Source organism: Chinchilla lanigera, unplaced genomic scaffold (genome assembly GCF_000276665.1).
Source record: "Chinchilla lanigera isolate Chin_1 unplaced genomic scaffold, ChiLan1.0 scaffold00010, whole genome shotgun sequence".
Classification (NCBI taxonomy): domain Eukaryota; kingdom Metazoa; phylum Chordata; class Mammalia; order Rodentia; family Chinchillidae; genus Chinchilla; species Chinchilla lanigera.
Genome location: NW_004955411.1, coordinates 10,258,151 through 10,279,298, shown reverse-complemented (window position 1 = coordinate 10,279,298; position 21,148 = coordinate 10,258,151). Strand labels below are relative to the sequence as shown.

Here is a 21,148-nt window from a genome sequence, read left to right as displayed (position 1 = left end):
ACCCAACATTTAACCCTGCCCTCTACCTTTCTCCTCCCTCTGTGCTCAGATGAACTAGTAACACTCCTCCGCAGAGAGCCCATCTTCCCTAGAGCCTAGACTTTAAGTACCAACATAACCTTCCATACTTTACATTCATCTAAATCATACTAATTTCTATTTTACAAAATTGATTTTCTTTTAGGCCGGTTCTGAGCATTTCTCGATGGTTTTATCAACTGAGCACTTTTTGCCATCCGTGTTTGTGAGAGGTGAAGTGACTCAACATCCTGCTTTGCCTGAAACAGTTCTGGCTTGTGTCTATTATCCCAGTACAATTACTAATGGCATCCTGTTCTACTTTCGCTTGGTTTATCTGCTCACTGTAAACAAAGTATGTGAATTTGAATAAATCCTGTGAGGAGTCCATTTTAATATTTTGAAAAATTTGTTTCCCTTTCTCCTAGATATCTCTTGGTTTCTGCTTTTTCTATTTTAGGACAGTAATATTTAACTGTGATTATCAAAGTATTAAACTTGTTTACCATGCATCTGCCTCGGGGTGACTAATCCCCTGGGGCAGAATTGTAATTACCTATCTATCTTTATCTATACATTATCTGCTCATCATCTATCTGCTATGAAATGTTTCCAGCCTAGTGGAAGGATGTAAAACACACACACACACACACACACACACACATCACACATCACACACACATACACACACACACACACGCACACGCACAAATATAACACAGCTACAAGAGTGTTAGAATAAAGATAAGAATGCTTTGGTAGCCGGATGTGGTGGCGTATGCCTGTAATCCCAGCACCTGGGAGGCTGTAGCAGGAGGATCATTTAAGACAAGCCTGGGCTACAAAGTGAGCTCAGGGCCAGCCTGAACTGCATAGTGAGACCCTGTCTCAAAAAGACAAAAACAAAACAAAACAAAACAATGCTTTGGTAATATGTAAAAGTAAAAGCAATCACAATCTGTTGATTATAAAGATTAAGGTATTTGAAACTCTAGTGTTTTTGTTTCTTGGTTTTTAATTTTTATTTTGTTTTGGTTTTGCTATGGATTCAGTATGGTCTGTCCCCTCCAAAACTCACATTGAAATTTATTTGCCAAAGTGGTTGTGCTGAGAATTGAGACCGTCAAGAAGTGATAATGTTGTTAAGAGGAAATAACGCTTTTTACCCCTCCTGCTTGCTTCTTTCTCAGGCACCCACCTGCCCTTCCACTTTCTGCCATCGGTTGAAACCAGCTGAGACCCTCAGCAGAAGTTAAGCAGATGCAAGAACCATGATTTTGGATTTTGTAGTCTCCAACCCTGAGGCAAAGGAAAATTCTATTCTTTATAAGTCACTCAGCTACAGGTGTCTGTTTACCACAACAAAAATGGACTGAGACAGTCATATATAAAAAGAATGAGGTAATCAGCTTACAAAATTTGCATAGTCTACTAAAACATCATATCAACATCAGACTAGAATGGCATATGTATGTGCCTTTTCCACTTCATAAATACAAAATATTCTTTATTGTTTTACTTATATATGACATATAAATGTATAAATGACAAATGATTTTTAAAGTCTGTTTAATGTAGTACAGTATTTGTGATTATTATATACACAGTAAAAAGGGCAACAGGTAATTATAGATGGGAAAATGCCTCTCTGACAGTCTAAAGGTTGGTAATTTTTGAAGGCAGATCACATAAGATCAAGTTGTGTCAGAGTGCTTTATCCTCTGATATCTTCTACATGTGATGTGAGACTTTTTGCTTTTAAGCTTTTTAAGCATGAGTGTTTTTAAGATGTGGATAGTTTAGAACATTGAGGTCCATTTCTCTTTTTTCATAACAGATAGTGATACTTCAGTTTAGGTAGTAATATTGTTACATTATACCATGCAAATCACTTTATCACCACTCTCTGTTTGCTTAGAGCATTTTATTCTTTCTTTAATTTTAAAGAGAGTAATAAATGAGAAACAAGCAAACAAAACGAAATAAAAAATAGAACAATAGCAGCATACCCGTATCACAAACATAAACAAACCAAAGCAAGAACATTTAAAGTGATACAGGGTTTCAAGACAAAATAATACGAATTAACAGTGTTTGTTGTATTACATATCACTATCCTCAACTATGTTGCTCAGATCACCAGATGTAGGAATGGAAGATTGTTCAAACTATTAAAGAGAATAAGAAAATAATTCTTCAATAAAGCATTAGAGATAATACAGAGTTTCACTACACAAGATGGTAGGAGTTCACCATGGGAATTCCATTGGATATTGTTACCTTCAAATCAGTTGCTCAGACCACCAGAGATAAGCATGCAAAATTGATCAGAACATAAAAAATTTTGAGCTTAAACTGTTCCTTTCAATATACCATCAGACAGCAATACAGTATCACAGCTATTCCTATATACATTTATCATTTGTCTTCCTTCTTTCTTTTTTCTTCTTTCCCTCATTCCAGTCATTCCTTCCTTTGAGAAATTTCTTTCCCTTTCCTATCATCTGTCATATGTTTTGAGTTTCACTTATTCTTTCAGGTTCCTACACCAAGGAGACAATATGATGTTTACACATGTGAGTCTGATTTATTTCACTTGCGAGTATAAACTCTAGTTGCATCCATTTACCTACTTTAAAAGAGCACTTGTACAAATTTAGCGTGTGTGGCTGTGTTGCTATAGACGTATGTCTCTGTGTATGTAGCTCTGGGTTTTGAGTCAGACAGATGAAATGCACTTAATAACTGGGAACCTTTGTTTATTAGAAAATTTACTCTTAACTGAATTCACAGACATCAGAAATATACACCGTAGGTTGAAAGAATAGGACAAATTATGAACAATTTATTTGAGGCCCAGTGGATCAAAAACATTGAGTGATGTCATATTCAACTCATAAATATGCTATAAAATTGTGCCTGTGCATATACACATATTGGTTGAAAAGTAATCTTATTTAACTTCTTTAATATTAGATTTAAATATTTGTTATATATTCTGAAATAATAAAAATAACTATCGTTTTGCCATTGGGGCTGTTCAAAGATTTTTCCTTGCTCAGCACCCATAAAAGCTAAACATGTTATAGCAAATAAGATTAACTGATGTGGTAGGTTTCATTTTCTTCAAACAGTGATGACGCCCAACAAGATAATAAACTTAAAGCAGATACTTAACCTCTGTCGCTGCTAACACCTGAAGAAAGGGTTCAAATCTGCTTCAATGACTCGGGAGAATTCTGTTAGACTGAAATCATAGGGTTGTCAAAGAATTCCAAGACCTGTAGGTTTACATGATCTGCCGGGGTCTATGTGGCTAGGTAGGTTGTGGGAAAGAGAAGGTGGAGGTTTGGTTCTGACATTCTATTGTCACAAATTAAGATTTTTTTTTCTACTAAATAAAGTTACCTTTCCTCATTTATTCATTCAGTCATTCATTTACTTATGCACTCAGTATTGATAATACCCTACAATACTAGGTAATATGAAGATGCAAAGCTGGATTAGATACATATTACTTAAGGTGCTTACATTCTATTAAGGGATAAAAGGTTCCTAAACAGCTTTAGTAAGAGAGAAAGGTATAGATGCAGTAAAGGAAGAGTTTTGAAGATAAGCTCGTTTTCACCTTGAGGTGTTGGGAAAAGCTGAGCAAGAGAATAAAATTGGAGCTGCACCATCAAGGGTGTGTAGGCTTCAACTTGTAGAAACAGCAAGAAATTCTAGGAGAAGAAATCATCAAGATAAAAGTGGTAAACTGCAATTGTTCTATTAAACAGCTGTATCTGTGTACACAATGTACTGGGGAATAAGGAAAGAAGTAATAGAAATTTCAAGCAATAGCTTTCTTTTACTGAAATGATAAACTACTACTTGCAAAATAATTTCCAGAAAAGAAGTACGAGCTCTCTGAAATTCAATGTGCATGTTCCTGATGCTAGCGATAAGTGGAGTAAGGCAACGAGCACTGTCCTAGGAGCCTGATAGCTCTGGATTGCATCCCCGTCCTGCTCATCAACAGTGTGTGACCTGAGCCCGTCACTCAAACTCTATGTGCTTCAGCTTTTAATCTGTACAGTGCTTACAAATTGCATTCAGAGTCTTTGTGGGCCTAGAGATAACACGTGTAAGGTGACTGAGATATGGTGGGCGTTCAGAAAAAGGTAGCTATCAATGCAGTGCTGTTTCAAATGGAATTATTTCAATCTTTTTTATGCCAAAGGAATCTTTTGGGCTCATGTCACTGAAAATTCTAAGTGTAGTAGCTGGGCGTCTGAAAAAGTTGAGATCAGAGCACTCTCATGGCACCTGGACTCCCTCTCTTTCTTGAACTGCTATGGCTACTTCTACTTTCTTGAACTTCTATTGCTTTTGTGTATGTGTGTGTGTGTGTGTGTGTGTGTGTGTGTGTGACCATTTCCAAATCTAATAATTTTTAAATTTTCTCTTCTTTTTACTTTAAAGAGAATAAAAAATAATTAAAAACATTAAAAATGATACAGAATTTCAAAAAGCAAGATGATAGGATTCAACAATAGTTTTTAAATTGCATATTGTTATCTTCAAAGTAGTTGCTCAGATCACCAGATATAAGCATGTAAAATTGGTCAAAAAATTAAGCATTAACTGTTCCTTTCAATAAGCCAATAGAAATTAGTAGTACAATTATTTTAGCCATCTTGTGTGTATATATATACGTATTTATATTTACACGTATTTATATTTATATATTTAAATATATATATATTTCCCTTCCTTCTTTCTTTTCTCCTTTCTTTAATCCCAGTTCTTTCTTTTTGAGCAGTTTCTTTCCCTTTCACAATATCTATTGCACCATTTGGATTTTATTTAGTCTTTCAGGTTCTTACATTAGGGAGACGACATGATGTTTACACATGTGGGTCTGATTTCTTTCACTTATGAGTATGGTTCCACGTAGCATCTATTTTTACAGAACTGAAAACATCGTCCCACAGCAATATACGTGCACCCGTGCTGATAGCAGCACAATTTGTAATAGCTAAATCTTGGAAACAATACAAATGCCCATCAACTGAGGAATGGATAAAAAAGATGTGGTTTTTATACAATGTCGTATTACTCAGCTATAAAGAAGTCTACTTTGCTCTTAATTGACTCCATTCTCATTTAGGGCCTTTTAAAGTGATTACAAAAGGTCTTTGGTTGCACTGGGTTTGTAGCAAAATTCTAACAAACCAATCTAGCAAGAAAGATGCTCTTAACCCAATAGCTACTGTAAGAATCCTGGTGATGTTACTGATTGGCCCAACTGGGGTCATGAATTCATGTTGAAATGGTTGTCATGGCAACAAGGTTGTTTGAGAGACTTTGAAGACAAGTTTCTCGGTCATAGACCCCAAAGAAGCAGAGGTGAGGATGAGTCTCTGAAAGTACATGGACTAAGTATGAAGAGAAAGGCACATAAAAATTTAACAAACAGTTTGGATAAAAAAAGATATGTCCACTACAGGATTCTGTTATTACTGGATTTGCGATTTCATCATTGACCTGCCATGCAGTAGAATTTAAGCAGAATACGGCAATTTAAGTGCCTTCAGATGCTGCTAACATAAAAATCTGGCCTAATAAGGATATTTATTACCTAATGTTAATAGCAAGTGTCCTAATAGAGAAGACTTCACAATTGTTTGAATAATTGGCTTAAAGATGTCACCAAGGGCCTGAGTGCTTCCATTTTTCCTCTCCACCATCTTGGTGAGGCTTTCCTTCTTGTGTGGCGAGGGAGCTGCTGCAGTTCTACACTCAGAGAACACACCAGATAACAGAGGCCGAACAGAAACTATCTCTTCCTAAGGCTCTCTACTGGGAGCAAGGACACATTTCCTAGAAGGTCCCTCCTTTTACTGCTCCAGCAAGTTTTTCTTATCTCATTGGCCAGAATTGGGTTTCATACCCATCCCCAAACCAGTCCTTTACCTGGATTAGGTTAATCATAAAAAATAGAATGGTAGTTGGGAAAATAACTCAATGTTTACCATACTTTTGCATGTAGTATGTGAGCTGGATGTGAATAAGTTTGGTTTATGTGAGCTTAATATTTATAATGGAAGAATGATTCCCAGAGATTGCATTTGTCATCTTGTTCTAGAAATTGAAGATTTTTGAGTGAGAAAAAAGGATAAAAATAGGCTCTGCCTGCCCAAGTATTATAATGACATGCATTACAGAATGTATAATTATACCATTTAATGTGTTGATAAGACTGTCTGCCTAGCACTCCCTGAGCCCAGCAATTTCCCTCCACTTATCTAAAGAACAGTCTAAAAATCAACTAGTGATTATTTACAGTACAGAGAACTAATATCCCTACATAATACAGAGAATCTCTTAGCTATTTCTTTATTTAGAAAAGTAAAAACATGCTCCAGATTTATAGCAGACATCTCAAAATAGCAACTAATATGTATTTGAGGAGTAAATTGGAGGCACCACCTTCATCCTTTCCAGAGAAGCAGACCTAATACGTGAGTGACTTGGATAGGAGGTACACAATTATATTTACCCTAGTTGGAAATTAGAATGAGTGGACTTTCCATTAACTCTCTGATGGCAGCTTCTAATTTCTTCCATGAATCTGCCTGCCTCAAATGGCTCATGTGCTATTTATCTTCATTTGAATTTGTACCTCACTTCTGAATGCATGAATTACAATTACTTTACTTGACTTTGGAAAGATTCTGTGGAATCTTAAAACCAGCCAGAGGCCTCTTTCTTACCCTTTAAATTTTTAAATTAAAAAAAAGTTTTTGTCTTTTTAGCCAGGGCTAGAGGCAACCAAATAAAGTTGGTTCAATAAGCTATTTAACTATCTGGCTGCTTAAGTTTTTTCTGTAGCATATTTTAGTGTACAAGGTATGATAAAAAAATACAGTGAATTTTTAACATGGTAGGTTGAATACGTGTTGTGATTTAGATCAAGAATGACCCCCAAAACTCTCATGTGCTCAGAGACAGAGCTTTTGGAAGGTTATTGGAACATGGGCACATGATAGCTAAATGTGATGTTTGGAGGTGTAACATGGTCAGAAGAGGAGGGTTACTAGGGGTGTGACTTCAAGGATATATTGCCCTTCTCCCACTCCTCCCTTCTCCCTCTACTTCCTGGATGCCATGATGTGAGTAGCCTTCCTCTACCCAGGCCTTCCCACCATTCTCTTCCTACCTTGGATCAATCAGATTCTTGCCTGAAATCTATAAAAACTGAGAGCCAAAACAAACTTTTTCTCCTGTAATTTGTGTGTATCAGCAATTGTGTCTCAGTGGCAGGAAAGTGACTAAGAGAGGTGGGGTTGTTTCTGTGAAGTCTCTATGGATATACATGATTATATGGTTCAGAGGCTATTGGTACTGGCTCGTAGGAAGAGTTTAGGAAGGTTTGGAGATGTCAGCTAGAGAAGCCCTGGAATGCTATAAGCCAAACTAGATGAGAGATTCTGGCCAGAGCTCAAAAGAGCAGGATGTTGATAGAAATACATATTGTAAAGACCAAACTCAGGAGGCTTCAGTTAAGAATAAGCACTCTATTGGCAGCTGCATTGGAAACAATGTGTGTTATACTCTGGCAGAAAATTTGTCTTCATTTTACTCCTTTCTTGAGACTTTAGGTCCAACTACAAAAGAGTTTCGCAGAGTTGAGCCATCCAGGCACCCATACGCCTCTATACCCATGATGCATTTAATCCCAGCTATTGCTTGAGCTGGCAACAAACCTTGCATCACCTACTTGGTTCTGATTTTAAGGGCACATCAAATGCAATAGTGGTGGGGTCAAAGAGGCTTCCATCATATTTTTTAAAAAGCTTGTATGCCCCTGAAAGGTAAGCTGTATGCCCCTGAAAGGGTAGTGTGTAAAACTGTGAAAGTGAAGCCAAAAGTACAGCAGACACCTCAGGCAGTTGAAGAAGCTAGGGACATAAAATATCTGAGAAAATCCACAAGTAGTGAGCACAGCCAACCCAAGAGAGAAGCCACAAAACCTGCAACTGGTAACTCTGTAATAGCAGGGCTGCCAAAGCCATTTGGAGTTCACATCTTGATACAACTTGCCTCAGGCTGCTGGACATACTGTTCTAGGATTTAATGTTTGCCCTGATGAATTTCACTCTTGTTTCAGTCCTGCTTCTTTCTATCTGCCTATTTTTCCCTTTTGGAATGGAAATGTTTACTCTGTACCATTGTATGCTGGAAATGTTTAACTTTCTTTTTGATTTTTACAGGGGCTCACAGCTAAGAATTTGTTTTGAGTCTCAGAGGAGACTTTGGACTTGGACTTCTTAGCAGTGCTGGAACTGTTGAGACTTTGATAACTCTTAGAGATAGACTAAATGCATTTTGCATAAAGAAATGTGCACGAATCTTTTGAGGGCCAGGGATGGGATGTTATGATTTAGATCAAGAACGACCCACAAAACTCTCATGTACTTTTGGAAGACGATTTACACATATGCGCCCTGTAGCTAAATGTAGTGTGAAGGGGAAGATATGTTTTCCTTCCCTGGCTCCTGTCTTCTCTCTCTGCTTCCTGGCTGCCATGATGTAAGCAGATGTCTTCCATCCAGGCCCCTCTACCGTGCCGTCCCTGGCCTGGAGGTAGTCAACTGTAGATTATGTCCTCTAAAAGCCATGAGTCAAAATAAACCTATCCTCCTTTCATTTGTGGATGGTAGGTATTATGTCTCAGTGGCAAGAATGTGACTAAGGCCACAGTACAGATATAAATCAAAAGGCTTTATTGAATGTCCTACTATATGCTAGGCATGGAATCATACAAATAAGAACCATGCAAAATCTCTGCAATTCACAGACCAAAAGTACACAATTATAGAATGATGTCATCTCTACTAGGAAAGTAAAATGATAGCTATGGCAGTGAAGCACTGTACAATCATACAAAGAGAGAGCACCAACATATTCTTCAAATGTTAACATGGGAAGTAACCCAGAGTTGGCAACACCTGAACACAGTGTTTAATTAGATGCCTGTAGGTTCCATAACAAAGTGCCACTTAAAATAACAAATATTTATTTAGTATCAATTCTGGAGGTTAGAAGTATCAGTCAAGATATTGGTAGGGCTATTCTCCACTGAGGGTTCTAGGAAGTATGCAGTGGAGAATGTCTTGCCTCTTCCCCACTTCCAGTGGCTGCTGGGAATCATTGGTGTTCATTGACTTAGCCTCATCACTCTGATCTCTGCCTCTGTTGTCACACAGAGGTCTCTATTTCTGTCTCCAAATCTTCCTGTCTGTGTAAAGACTCCAGGTATTAGATTTAGGGGCTACCTTAATCCAGCATAACCTCATCTTAACTTGATCACATCTAAAAATACTGTATTTCTATAAAGAAAGATACACTTGAGGCTTTTACAGGTAAATGGTCACAACTAGAGACCATACTCATAAGTGAAATAAATCAGACCTCCATGTGTAAGCAACATATTGTCTCACTAGTGTAGGAACCTGAATGAGTGAATAAAAACTAGGAGGTATGATAGACATTGTGAAATGAAAGGAAACTGCTCAAAAGTAAAGAGCAACTGGGGTGAGGGAAAAGAGAAAAGAAAGAAGGGGAAATTATGCATGTATGTATATACAGGACGGCTAACATAGTTGTACTGCTGACTTCTATTGCTTACTGAAAGTAACAGTTAATGATTACTTGTTTGATCAGTCTCACATGTCTCTATTTGTTTTCCTGAGAAACCACTTTGACAAAATCAATCTGTAATACAACAACCATTGTTAATTTCCTACCACTTTGTCTGTAATTCAGTATTGCTTATATTGTTCTTATGCCATTTTGTAAATGGATATTTGTGTGTTAATATGTTTTCATTCTTTTATTTTTAAAATAAATTTAAAAAAAGAAAAAAATAAAAATACTGTATTTTCCAATAAAGTTACTGGGTGGCTGCCCAGTCTTTTTGGTCACACAGCATCGCCTCTCCATCATTGTGTGGAAATATTAATTCACTCAGGAGAGCAGTTTCTAGTTAACTTAGAAGAACTTTCTTCCTTGTTAGAATGAGAAATGACTTCAAGAACCAAAACTGATGACCTTGGAGTAAATTATCAGTCTAGTTTATACCTTCCTTAAATGAACCTTACAAGATTAATTGCTACCTTGAATGTTGCTATGCTGAAGTGTATTCACTTTAGCCTTCTAGAAATATGACATGAGTCATGTCCTACAAATTGAAACCTAAAAGGAAAGAGTGAAGTGGTAAATGTAGAGCATCTAAAAGAAAAGTAATTGGTAAAAAAAAAAATCTCTGCATGGTTATGGAGGTTGCTCACCTGAGACAAGAACGTTTTGACAACACGAAGGACAAATTGAGTTTGAGCTCATAGAGTTGGCTATCTTCTGCCTCAAAACTGCAGCACAATGACTAAAGCAAATTGTGCTTAAAATCTATCCGCCAAAACTATATTTTATGCTGAGAAGTCAATGTGATTAAATGGTCGTCCTGTGGAGAAGAGTTCAGGTACAAAATATCTCTTAATTTGTGGCATATTGTCCACTTTAAGATTCTGTTTTTTCTTCTTAAACATTGTTCTCTGATTTGCAGGTGTGAAAGCCCAGTATGTTTCATTACAGACTGGATCTGTGCGGAAATCAGGATAAATTGGGCTGCATGCACTTAAGCATTTTCTTCATGCCTCTGTCACTTTGCTCTGTCAGTTCAGTCCTCAAATACTTGGATCTGTTCCTAATCCCTGCAGGGCAGCATGTAAGAGATAGCATGGGAAGACATATTGGTTGACCTCATAGTGGGTTTTAATCCTTCCTGGCTCCAACCACTGCAGAGATTAAGCTAGATAGATAACTCCAAGTAGCACATACGAGACAGTAGTGTTTATTGAATTTAGGAATGATTTTTCTATAGATACTTGAGACTGTACATACCCTCTACTTCTCTGACCATTCTTGAACACAGACACCTTTCAAATTCCACTCACAGTACTCTGAACTTCTCTAGCCCTGCATGGCTTCTAGGTCTACCCATTCCACAGTCCTGACGACTGTTTCCTTAACTTAGTCCTCCACAGCTAAAACAGACATCACAGCTGATTTCTCAAGAACTTTTAGATTACAAGAGGCTTAACTCAGAGAGAATTTGTGACTTTGGTTTAAGATAAAATTAGATCAGCTTTAGGGCTTGGGGATGGAGATTATGAGCATATGGTTATCCCATTCTGTTCATTTCTGTACTGTTCTTCCATTCTGAATTGATTAGACATAGTGGCCAAGAGCAGAAACTAACCATCTGATGAGAAAGTGTGCAAATGAATTTAATGGTTTTAAGTCCTTCTTTTGAAAAGTACACATTTGGAAGACATTATAATAGAAATGAATGTATATGGAAGACTTGCTATATTTGGGCTGTAGGCTAAATACTTTACTACAATATACTCGCCTGTAATTTGCACAATAACATGGGAAGTTAAGTACTATTATCACTTTCCAGTTTTACAAATTTGGAAGCCAAGGCTCAGAGATTAAATAACTTACCCACAGCCTGGTAAGCATTCTTACACAAGGAGGTAAGTGGTTCTGCACTTACACTAAGTGGTGTTGGGCTCTAATCCAGGAAGTACCATGTATATAGATTCTAATACGCATGTGTTCCTAGAGTTAAACAAGGCACTGCCCCGTCCACAGCAGCAATGAGTAAAATCAGAGCTGGACTTATGTCTGCTTGAACTCAAAATCCAGGCTTATCACCACTAAGCTATATTGGGATAAGCAGTTGGATCTAGAGACATGAGCTGTTCTTTTATCAAACAATTACCAGAATACATGGGAGGTATTATGTTGCTGTTGCAGATATTTGCTGGTTTTTGTGCACAGCATTTAGTGCAAAGAATTCCAGATCTTCTGGAACAGAGCCATTTTAAGCTTAAGGACACACAGTGGCGGAAAATTGTCCCCACTATAAGGTCGAGGCGATTGGCATCTGTATGCAAAAAAAAAAAAAAAAAAAAAAAGTCCATACGTAAATTTGGTTTTATATATTTACAGGACTCATAAAGGTGACATCTTCTTCCCTTGGAGAAGAAAATGGCAGCGTGCATTTTACCCATCACGTATCTTTAAAGCTTATGTTTGTAATAGGAATAAGAAGAAATTAAAATGCAAATCAAGAGGACAATTTAAGTAGCTGTGATAGATCTAACTGAATGACTTTGTATGTTATCACCATGTAAAATAAATGCATATGAAAAAATATGGAAGGGAATACTTAGACCTACAAATGATAATAGTTTCTATTTAGAATATGCGATTTATTTTGTTGTTTATACTTTCTATTGGTTCTATAACATTACTCTCATGTTTATAATTTTTTAAAAATAAAGCAAAGATAATTTTAAAATATATTTTGTATAGAAAAGAAATAAAATTTAATTTTAAGTATTTGTTTAGCTCCTTAATTTTCCTCTGGAAACAAGAAATAAAATCCAATCGGGATTGTTAATTACATAAGCATCCTATATTGCTGTTTAAACAATCTACCTGATGTAATGGCCAGTATTAAACATTGCTGTCTTCATAAACATGTAATAAACCATAAATTATTTTAATTTATGAAATGCAGTAGAACAGTAAGACTATGTTTTCTTTCCTAAGTATCCATCAGGGAAAATATTGATAATTAGTTTGTACATAATTTAAAATTTAATCTTTTAAACTTGTGCATCATTCCACAGTTATTTTTGCTCTGTTACACTATCACTTTGCAAATATTTTACTCTACAGTCACAGCCCATGATGTTCTAGAACTAATTGAATTGCCAAGAAACACACTTCATGTATTAGTCTACTTGAACTGCTATACAAAGCGCCATGAATAGGGTGACTTATAAACAAAACAAACATTTCTCACAGTTTTAGAAGTTAGTTCAAGGTGCTAACACTCTCTTGTGAAGGTCCATTCTTGGTCCACAGCTGGGGTCTTTTCCCTCTGTTCTCACCCAGTGGACGGGGCAAGGCAATTCTCCGGAGTCCCTTTCATAAAGGCATTAATCTCATTCATGAAAGCAGGACTTGCCTCCCAGAAGATCCTACCTCCTAATATTATTGTGAAAGGGTGTTTTGTTTGGATATCAACGTGTGAATATTGGAGGAAATGAAAATTCAGACCATAGCACTTCATGACAAAGTTGACCATTTTTAAGACTCACACCAAAAGACAAAGGAACATTTTCTCTCTTCCTTCCTGATGGTTGTCTTTGATAATGAACGCTTTTGGTTTTGGGTTAGGCAGTCTTGGCAAAATTCATCATGACACTACAAATAAAATGTCAGCTTCTTTCTGTTGTTTCAGTTGCTTTTCATGAAAAGAAAGTGCTATTAAGAATTAAAAGAGCCTACTGAACTAAAATGTTTGTCTTCTGTTTTCAGTGATAAAGTTGGAAAGATCAGAAATCAAGAACATTACACAAGGGGGCAAAACTTCTGGAAAAAGATCAGTGCCATTTTAAGGGCAACAGTCAATATCACTCTTATTTGGATCATCCCAAATTGCAATGAAGGGTGAGGGTAGAGATAATTTAGGACTTAAATTCGGTGGTCTGGATTAGAGATCAGGCTCACTTGCTTTCTAAATCTTACTTAATTCCTCTCTCTGTAGCAAAATTTAGTATCTCAAAAGAAATGAAAGTATTTTGTGAAGCACTATCTGTTCCCTTCCTGCACACTATTATAATATGGAATGGTCTATCTCATTTCACTGTGCTTTTTCTAAGTAGGTTTCCCAGATTGTCTATATTCCTTTCATTCTCCTAGCACTTTGATACCTGGCTTTCTGTCTGCTTGGTTTTGGCATCTAGCTAGCACCCCCTCTTTCTCATCTACAGCATTAACTCCCCCCTTTGCTGTTAGCTGTGAGTATAGTTTAGAAGTCTATGCTAGTCTCAATAGACTTTTTTTCCAGGCTCACACCTGGCCCTATAAATCCCTTCTTTCCTACTTGCAGTCATGCTAATCCCAACAAGAGAGATACACACGTATATTACCAAGGTGGGAAATTCAAGAAGCTCACATTTATAGAAAGAAAAGACAGAAAAAAATCTAAGCACAGGTAGGTTAGGTAGGTTATGTTGAATTAGAGATTCTCATGGGACACATAAACAGATATAATTATAAGGCCATTGGAGCTGGAAATATGTGTAGAAAAATCAAACCCTGTTAGTGAGATGTGAAACCCTGAGTGTGGCTGAGATTGCCCAGGAAGAGTGTCAAATAAGAAAGGGAAAAAAGGAAGAGTGTAAGGGACATGTCACATACATAGATTAAGCACCAAAGTGTATTCATTAGATAGATATCACAAGTCACAAATAACTTTGGAAAGAGCAATGTCCAAGGAGAAGTAGGAGGAGATAGGTTGTACTGGCAATCAATCAAGTGGAGGAGGAATGTTCTTTATAGTCATTTGCCTGCTGCTACCTGGGTAATTTATGTGTCACCCAATCACAGTGGTAGAGGAAAAGCGCACAGGAAAACTGCATCTGGTATTTACCGAAAATGGAAGATGGTGGTGACAAACCTCAAGACAGCTTGGAAATCTCTATGGGAGATGTGAAGGAAATTTATAATACCTACATAATTTGTTTAAACTCTACGTCATAGAAAATGTATTGCATGACCAGTGACTTTTGTTTTCACCTATTTGCAAGATTTAAATAACTTGAGTGAATAAAAGCTCAGTGGGATTCTTAATTTTGAATTTCTTATACATAAGGAAATGAGATCCTTTTTCATAGTTTTCACCATAGAATGGTGATGGTATGGTCTGTGTGTACAGGATCGTGTTGGGGCCAGTAGAGACAAAATGGGTAAATATAAATACTTACTAACTCTTTAGAGTCTAGTGAGAATGCTAATAATATGGTGTTCCCAAAGAGGCAAGAGCAAAGATGGTAACACACAACAGAATCTGCCGTATTACTTGCCAATATGTCTGAGTTAGAGGGTTGAATGTATGCGTCTCTGTCTCAGAGTAATCCATTCATGAAAAGACAGGCCCAGTGCTGCCTTTGTATTAAGAAATGGTTTATGGGAGACTGTTTGGGGGTGGGAAGAAATGTGTCTGAAATAAACTCCAGTTGTTCTCACTTGCCCTATATAATGATGTAGTTTTCCTTAGCTCTCTCTCTTAGAAATCATCAAACAATGATGTCAATTCATATTTAACAGTTCAGATGGATTTCCCACAGTTGAGTTTTCTGCTAACTAAACAGGAAAACCTTTGGAGTTTTAGGTAGAAATTGTGTTTCCCATAACAGAAATTATTTCTAAAGGCAAAATAAGTGATTCCTTCTTTTCAAATCCTAGGTATTACATGTTGCAATGCTATATTCAGAAGTTCAGTGAGAAGAAATCGAAGCCTTCCCTATGAGGAAGTTTTTGCAGTGTGCTGCCCAGGTAGGCTGTGTAATTTGTTCTTATTTGCAAAGGACAAAAGAAGGCTCCTAAGTGAGTTGTATAATGGAGGCATCATTAATTGCTATCCTCCCTCAAAGGACTTGAAGTTGGTCCACCGAAACGATTTTTTGTAATTATTGTATGGGGGTCTTAAGATGTTAGAAGGAAGGCTTTCCCACTCAAAGTAAGGCCATACAAGTCTGGGGACATGAAAAAGCATCAGTCATGATAGGTAGCATCTGTGAAAGTGCTGGGTGATGACACATCCAGAATACAAGGAACAATAAGCAAGCTCTCTAGGTATGGTTTGGCCATATGGTAAGAGTGACGGTTGACCCTGAGGATGGTGCTTAGCTTCCCTCCCTTTTATGGATATTTGAATAAGGCCTCTTATACGCACTCTGTGAATATTATACTATACTTAGAATGCATGAGTTCTGGCACAGTTACCCATGAGACCTTCCACCAGCACAGTTTTGTAGTCCTTTCTTCTCTGGGTACTGCAGCTTTCCATTTTTTTCATCCCTTCTGGTGCCAGTCTAAAGAAACATTTAACCTCCTGAACTCCATCAGGGGGAGATGCTCTGCTATTTCCCAACTGTTTTTGAAATACGTTTCCCCCTATCAATATAACTCTTCTTTCTCTGCTTTAAACAAACAAAAATCCTCCTCACCATCAAATTCATTGCTTTAATCAATCAAAAGTCAACTTATCTTTTTGTAGAGGGCAGAGGCAGCTTAAACTTTAAGCTCTTCAAGAGAAATGGAAAAGGAAGAAAAAACAGAACACTGATTGCCATATTAAAGAAGCTTGTCAGTATCCTGCTAAAGTAACAGAGGTTGAACTTTTGTGCTTTATCAAAGTTTAAGCTTATTGAAGCCCAAATAAATAGAGTATTTAGGAAAAAAATATACTTCCCTGAAAAAGCACACCTAAATTGGTTTTGTGCAAGCAAATCTATAGGGAAGCATATAGGCTACAGGTATAGCTTTCACCTTTACAACCCAGGGATAGGCGCTGTGATGGCTTTCTCATTATTGTGGATTTGAGCTAAAGGTTTCTATTTGATTTACTGTGTTGTTCTTTTACACCAGTATGTTAAAATGTTAGATCTAGAGTTCAAAGCCTTAGTACATCTGTTTCATACACTGAGGAAGACAAAGTTTTTTTCAAAGAAGGCTTAAATACTACAGTACTTAAACTAAGCTATGAAATATAAGTGCTAAATGGAAGAGACTTTATCCCGGTGTTCTACCTGTTTTCACGTTGATTCAACAGCGATACTCACCCTTAAGTTTCAGAATAGCAATATGAGATTTTGACAGCGGGAGCAGCCGTGAGCCCCTGTGCACTTTAGGTGTGGGCTGCTGGCACATCTGCCTTTCAATTCACGTTTTGTTTCTGACAGGCATCAGGAAAGAAAGAAATTACACGTTTCCCTTTCATTGTGTCAAAGATTCTTATGGAGTGTTTTCACACTGTTGAGCAGAGAAGAAGGAATAGTACTTTGCAGAACTCAGGGAACTATATTCACTTCTGGAGCACTGCTGCTGTTTGATGTTATTTTGTCTTTTCTACCCCTTTCATCTCCCACCTCCCACCAAAACACTTCTTCCAATATATCTGTTTAATTCAAATATTAATTTATCAAGATTTCCTGGACTATACCCAGAGTTATGTGAAGAAGTAATTTAGGGATCTACTGAGCTGGTCCTAGCAGCTCACTATGGATCAGGGTAACCTAACTAAAATGGTAGTAGTAGAAATGGAGAAATAGAAACAATCAAGGTACAAAATGGGTGAACAGATAAAAATTTTCATTTATTGAGCATTTATTTTGTGTCAGATATATATATGTATATATATATATATATACACATATAGACATATATAATCTACCCTTTAAAAATGAACTTACAAACTTAAGAAATAGGTGTGGTATCTGCATTGTATAAGGTGTGTTACATGAGATATATGTTTAAATCGGTAAACTGAGTAAAGCAGGTTGCCTTATATAATGTATCCAATCTGTTGAAGGCCTTTTATAGATCAAAATGATCACCTTCCCTGAATAAGAAGGGATTCTCGAGAAGATTGTTTTGTGCTTCACCTATGCTGTCCACTCTAATGGATCTACTGGCTGCCTCCTCACAGAGCACTTGTGGATTTCCCAATCTCTGTTAATTTCTTATCGTAATAGTTCTCACCCTCCTTCTGTTTCCACAGTACACACACACACACACACACACACACACACACACACACACACACACACTGTAGTTGTTATATTTCTCTGGAGAACCCTGATTCATACAGCATCTATCTATCTGGATGAAAAAGACCATTGAGAGAGCAATGATTAAGAGAGGATTATGACACTGAGATTGCAAGTCACTAGCCCCAGGAAAACTACTTAATGACCCATTAAAATGTTTAACTTTTGTTCAAATGCTTTTTTTCTGAACATAGGAGATTTCCAGTTTTGAACACAGTTCTCCCCTACAACTAGTTAGGTAATTTATATCCATATTTTTAGGGGAGAGAGAGAGAGAGAGAGAGAGAGAGAGAGAGAGAATTTTGATCAAGAACACCCTTATGATCGAATGGAAGTTGCCTTGAGGACATTGCTGCCCTCGATTCTGCCTAGGGTATCACAGAACGAACTTGACAGCTCCATTCCTTTACTGCAGACACTCTGGGAAAAGGAACATTTTCTTATTTCATAACAGGCTGAATCTACTGGCGGCGACAGCAGGCCGAATGCCTCTAAGAACCTGAGGACTGGTGTTGTGAGGGCCTGGCCAGCTAGGCAACACCAAGCATGGTGAAGAGCAAAAATGTATTTCAGCCTTCTAGCTCAAGTGGCTCCAGCTCTAGGATGATACCAAAGGGACTCCATAAAAGGATATTAAAAGACCGAAAATGTCATGGTGACATTATCTTTTGGAAATACCAGACCATCACTTAAAGTGCTGCATCCCAGTGGTACAGTTTACAAGGCTGGTAGCTGGAATTTGTGGGTTGTCCATGGCAATTCTCAGAACATGCTTTACAGGGAATTTTGTGAGTAAAACTATTCCTCCCCACCACACTGAGCTCAGCAGTAATTATATAAGATTGTGCATTCTACACACATTTTAACACAATTTTTAGTGCTGGCTAATGTCCATAAGTCAAGAGTATGTGACAACTAATTGCATTTTGTTCCAGAAAGAAGTTTTAGAGTGAAAACATGTGCGCCTAAGGCACCATGTTTCCTGTGAAGGATATCATTGATTTTTATAGAACTATAAAGCATACTTGAAGTAGCGAAACTTTTTATTTCTTTTTGGATGCTTTAGAAGAACTTTGTCAATAGTGTAGATGCTCTAACCACAACCAGAGTGTGGAAATGCAGGTATATTGTTGCTAAATTGTATAGTTTAGTTCCAGCAGATTCAGCTTTAGAAATCATCCCATTTTCCTTTGATGCACTTTAAAAGTTAGAGATGACTTCCTAAAGGGGCAAAATCTTGCAATAATCTTGTAACAACAAGGTTGCAGACCTTTAATGAAGCAATGGTCAGCTCGGCACCATGATGCAACTTGAGGCATATTAAATATTCTTTTATTAGATTTTTAGTTCTGATTCAGGAACTCAATTTTTGTTTGTATATTTTTCTGACTTTTTAATCCAGTGTCATTTCTTCTTTCTAGTTCACGTTTTTTCTAATACCACAGATATTTCCCCTATTACTGTGAACCAAGTGTTATATTTCTGTTATTATTTATTTGACACAGATCAACTGGCATATGAACATGAGCTAGATCCTGCTGAACTCTGGAGGAAGGTAGATAAAAAGTACCCTACTCTCCAAGAGGTTTGAGACAATAATGATAGTATGTAACTTCCAATTAATAGTGAAATCTGTACAGCACTACACCGTTTAGAAAACATATTCATATAACTTTTTTAACAACCACTTTCATAGGAAGTAGTAAAATGTTTTCATGCCTTTCAACTCAGAAGTACTGACTTTCCCTGTCCGTGCCCATGTCCTTGATGGAATGTGCCTACTCAACTCTGTGCTCTTTTCCCTGTACTATACCGTGTTCAACACACAGCACAATTTTTGTAAAAAACAAGAATTTATATTGTAGGGTTTCTCAACCACAAGTCATGGCTTTTATTATATAAAATTATAATGGCAAGAAAATGGAATAGATTTTAGTTTTTTTTCTACAATTCATAGTTGTCAAATTCCATAGTGAAACAGAGGTGGAGTGGCACCCCAAGATACAAACCTAATGTAAACATGTGGAAAGGTGAATGACAAGGGCTCTCCTCAATGGAGTGTAGCAAAAAAAGTGTTGAGGAACATTATACGATAACTTCACCTCTACACTCTCAGATATTCAAAAACAAATGATATAAATTAATTGGTCTCTATTTGCTCAATAGAGAGAAAAATGAATTCATCTCTAAAACATCCATTTTTTTGTTTTGTTTTTGTCTTTTTAAGACAAGGTCTTGCTATGCAATTCAGGCTGGCCTTGAGCCCACTTTGTAGCCCAGGCTGACCTCGAACTTGCTGCAATCTTCCTGCCTTAGCCTCCTGAATGCTGGGATTACAGGCCTGCTCCACCACACCCGGCTCAACAGCATCCATTCTCCTTTTCCCCATTTTGTGGCCAAGATGAGTTTAGGAGCCAGTAATCTCCCTACACAGCCTTGCAAAGATGATAGTGTAACCATTAAGAGTGATATGTCTGCTTGATTTGATTAAGAAATGCCTAGGACATTAGTGAAACATGTTTTGGATGTGACCCGTCAGTCATAGAGGTGTGCCCATGGGTACTTTATACAGGCTTCTCTGCGTCCAGGCCATCACGAACTACCCATCTTTGTTCTGACGCCCTTCTGGTATAAGGTTTCTAATTTGGAGTCAGTTGACCATGGACTCAGTATCCTGAAACCGCAAGCCAAATGAAACCTCTCCTCTTTTAGGCTGTGCGTTTGGACATTGTGTGAGTGCAGCAGGAAAGCTGCCCAACACAGATGGGTTCTGGTAGCCTTTTTCAGTCATAGAATAACGTACCAGTGTGACTAATAAAGGATGGTTCAGCTTAACCAAACAGCAGGCTCTTACCTGACTGCTCATGGAGAAAAGCATCTTCTTTTTCCAGTTCCCTTTCTCCAGTCCACAGTTGATGGGAAAAGAAGCAAAAAAAGACATGGGTGTTGAAAGCCATGACAAAAACGTCACAGTAGCCAGCCTCAACCTGAAGTAGAGCATATCTAAGCAAACTGCAAAAATGGGGCCCAGATTCCGGGCTGAACTATGCCAGAAGTCCACCATTTCTATGAAGTTTTGTTCCCATATCAATAAATTGCTCTAATTATTTAAATTACCATTATTGGGTTTTGTTATTTGCAACTACAAGTAGCCCCACTGAAAAAATCCATTGAGAATATGTAGCTAGCAATGAAGAGTGTCAGGGTTGAACACAATTTATAAACTTTAACTCAACTAGGACAAATTAAAACCTTCCTGTACATTCATTTTTAAAGAAACAAATTAAAAAGATATAGAAATTATTTATGGACCTTCAAAAGTACAAATTTCAAGGGGATTGTTAACTAGGTTCAGCTTCCTTAAAAACTAGAAAGATTAGGATAACAAG

General features: G+C 37.3%; 1 long non-coding RNA gene across 1 annotated transcript; it reads left to right on the top strand.

Moving 5' to 3' along the window:
- The first annotated feature begins 1,225 nt into the window (after positions 1–1,225).
- Positions 1,226–20,852, top strand: LOC102011289. Its single transcript, XR_001232804.1, has 4 exons — positions 1,226–1,419; positions 13,462–13,593; positions 15,394–15,483; positions 20,651–20,852. It is a non-coding gene; the product is annotated as an uncharacterized LOC102011289 (long non-coding RNA).
- The last annotated feature ends 296 nt before the right edge of the window (positions 20,853–21,148 follow it).